The sequence below is a fragment of the Marmota marmota genome, unplaced genomic scaffold, assembly GCF_001458135.2.
Source record: "Marmota marmota marmota unplaced genomic scaffold, marMar, whole genome shotgun sequence".
In the NCBI taxonomy this organism is placed as follows: Eukaryota; Metazoa; Chordata; class Mammalia; order Rodentia; family Sciuridae; genus Marmota; species Marmota marmota.
Genome location: NW_026000211.1, coordinates 40,626,303 through 40,629,944, shown reverse-complemented (window position 1 = coordinate 40,629,944; position 3,642 = coordinate 40,626,303). Strand labels below are relative to the sequence as shown.

The following is a 3,642-nucleotide window of genomic DNA, read 5'->3' as shown; positions in this document are numbered from 1 at the left end:
TTCTAAGAGTAAAATTTATAGTACAGAGTGCCTACACTAGAATATCAAAGACATCCCAAGTAAATAAAGTTCTGCTTCCCCTCAAAGCCTTAGAAAAAGAATAACAAATTAACTGCAAAGCCAAAGATAGGAAATAATTAAGGTCAGAACTGAAATCAATAAAATCGAGAATAAGGAATCAATGCAACAAAGGCTTGGTTCTTTGAAAAGACAAATAAGAATGTCAAACCCTTAACAAAGCTAACTTAAAGAAAGAGGGGATGCAAATCAATAAGATCAGAAATGAAAAAGAAAGTATTATCACAAACCTTTCTGAAATCCAGGAAATAATTGGAACCTATTTTGAAAACTTATACTACAATATATGGCAAAATCCAAAAGTCATTGAAAATTTCTAGATCCATGTGATCTGCCCACATTGAATTAGGAAGATATAGAAAACCTAAACAAACTAATATGAAGCAATGAAATTGAAACAGCAATTAAAAGCCTTCCAAAAAAGAAAAGCCCAGGAACTGATGGATTCTCAAGTAAGTTCTATCTGATCTCTACAAAAGAACTAACACCAGTCTTTCTCAAATTATTCCATAAAATTGAAGTAACGGAATACTCCTGAATACTATGAAGCCAGTATAACCCTAATAATAAAACCATAAAAAAGATGAATCAAGGAAAGAAAACTACAGTTCAATATCCCTGATAACTATAGATGTAAAAATTCTTTTTAAAAAAATTTTTAATTAATCTTTTTATTTATATATGACAGTGGGATGCATTACAATTCTTATTACACACATAGAGCACAATTTTTCATATCTCTGGTTGTATACAAAGTATATTCACACCAATTCATGTCTTCATACATGTACTTTGGATAATAATGTCAATCACATTCCACCATCACTTCTAATCCCATACCCACTTCCTTCCCCTCCCACCCCTCTGCCCTATCTAGATTTTATCTATTCCTCCCATGATCTCCCCACTATCCCACTATAAATCAGCCTCCTTATATAAAAGAAAACATTTGGCATTTGGTGTTTGGGGATTGGCTAACTTCATTTAGCATTATCTTCTCTAATTCCATCCATTTACTTGCAAATGTCATGATTTTATTCTTTTTTATTGCTGAGTAATATTCCATTGTGTATATATTCCAATTTGTTTTTTTTAAAATCCATTCGTCTACTGAAGGTCATCTAGGTTGGTTCCACAGTTAAGCTATTGTGAATTGTGCTGCTATAAACATTGATGTGGCTGTGTCCCTGTACTATACTGTTTTTAAGTCCTTTGGGTATAGACTGAGGAGAAGGATAGCTGGGTGAAATGATGGTTCCATTCCCAATTTTCCAAGACATCTCCAGTCTGCTCTCCATATTGGCTGCACCAATTTGCAGTTCCACCAGCAGTGTATGACTGTACTTTTTGCCCCACATTTTCACCAACATTTATTGTAGTTTGTCTTCATAATAACTGCCATTCTGAGTAGAGTGAGATGAAATCTTAGAGTAGTTTTGATTTCATTTTTCTGATTGCTAGCAATGATGAACATCTTTTCATATATTTGTTGATTGATTGTATATCATTGTCTGAGAAGTCTCTCTTCAGGTCCTTGGCCGATTTATTGACTGGATTATTTATTTTTTTGAGTGCTTAGCTTTTTGAGTTCTTTATATACCCTAGAGATTAGTGCTCTAGCTGATGTGTGAGGGGTAAAGATTTGCTCTCAAGATGTAGACTCTTTATTCACCTCACAGATTGTTCTTTTGGTGAGAAGAAACTTTTTAATTTGAGTCCATCCCATTTAGTGATTCTTGATATTAATTCTTGCACAAAAGGAGTCTTATTAATGAAGTAGGGGACTAATCCCACATGATGGAGATTATGGTCTACTTTTTCTTCTATTAGCCACAGGGTCTCTAGTTTAATTCTTAGGTCCTTGATCCATTTTGAGTTGATTTTTGTCCATGGTGAGAGATAGGGGGTTAGTTTCATTTTGTTGCATATGGATTTCCAGTTTACTCAGCACCATTTGTTGAAGACTATCTTTTCTCCAATGCATGTTTTTGGCACCTTTGTCTAATATAAAATAATTGTAATTTTGTGGGTTAGTCTCTGTGTTCTGTATTCTGTACCATTGGTCCACCAGTCTGTTTTGGTGCCAATAGCTTCCTGTTTTTGTTACTATTGCTCTGTAGTATAGTTTAACGTCTGGTATAGTGATGAAATCTGCTTCACTCTTCCTGCTAAGGATTGCTTTATCTTTTCTGGGTCTCTTACTTTTCCAGATGCATTTTATCTATTTATCTACTTCAATGAAGAATGTCATTGGGACATTGATCAGAATTGCATTAGATCTGTGTAGTGCCTTTGGTAGTATGGTCATTTTGATAATATTAATTCTCCCTATTCAAGAGCAAGATACATCTTTCCATTTTCTAATGTCTTCTTTGATTTCTTTTTCTTTCTTTTTTTTATTACCTACCACATAATTTACTTTTTATTGAAAGTATCTTGCACTCATGATGTTTTCTGGGTTTTGCCACATATTTCAATGTTAAAGATTACTTTTTACATGCAAGTAGTATGAATAGATTTCCCCATATGGGAACACTGATTTATAAAAAGATTACATACCACATGAATGAAGTGTTTTTTTTTAATTGAAAAGCTATCAAACTGTCTAGTTACATTTCTCCCCTCCAAATCCACAGACTGGGTAATAACTGAGTCTCTACGCAACATATTCAAAGCTGAGATTAAAAAAAAAACAAAAAACAAACAAAAAACCCAAGTCCTTCGGTCCAATTAAGGGAACTCTGCTACATACAGGCAAATCAATCCCAGTGGTACTGATGGACTCCAGGTGGCTGGAACAAATCCTAACAACCCCAACTCAGAACATTTACTTCAATTAGCCTTTTTCCAGTTTCCAACTCATGAATAAAGATAATATTTTGTTAATTCTATTTCAGAAAACTTTTTGCAAGTTGTTTTATTTACAATGCCAACTTTTAGAAGCTCACTAAAGTTAACTGGACAATAAACTAGGCAGAAATCACTTTACAAAAGGAGGGAAAGCCCAAAATGCCACTTTCTACAGAGAACCCACAGTTCAGTTTTATTCAGAGTAAAGAAAAAAAGAAACTTTCTCTCACATTAAAAGAAATTCAGCCATAGGTTTGGAGTCTGTCCTCAGACTATACATGCAATAAGGACAATATTATGCTAATACAATTGATTTGCTGCTGCATTTGTCTACTGTTTGTCTAATATTAACAATTATAAACAGAGCAGTGAAACTAGTATTGGGAACAATTCTTATAGTGTTACAGTGCCAGGTACAACATTTCACTTCTCTTCACGCCACTGTTTCTCTTTGTGTACCTGGGCTTCCTCCTCTTCAGTAAAGTCATTTTTGATATTGAGGGTTTTGCGAATCTCCCCAGGAGTTTTCCCCTTGATCATATAGGCAACAGTCTTGCAGATAATGTCAAGCAAATCTTTGATGTCTAAGTCATTTGCAGCCAGAATAAGTTCAAAAAGTGTTCCTTGGTCAACTTTCAGGAATTCTTGGTCCCAAACGGGATATTGTCTGTTTGCTTTTCTTTGTTCTCGTCATCCTCAGGAGAACGGGGGGGG

The 3,642-nt window shown here is 34.5% G+C and overlaps 1 pseudogene; it reads right to left on the bottom strand.

Annotated features, from left to right (window-relative positions):
- Positions 1-3,351: 3,351 nt before the first annotated feature.
- The window catches only part of LOC107142588, a 577-nt pseudogene continuing 286 nt past the window's right edge, over positions 3,352-3,642 (bottom strand).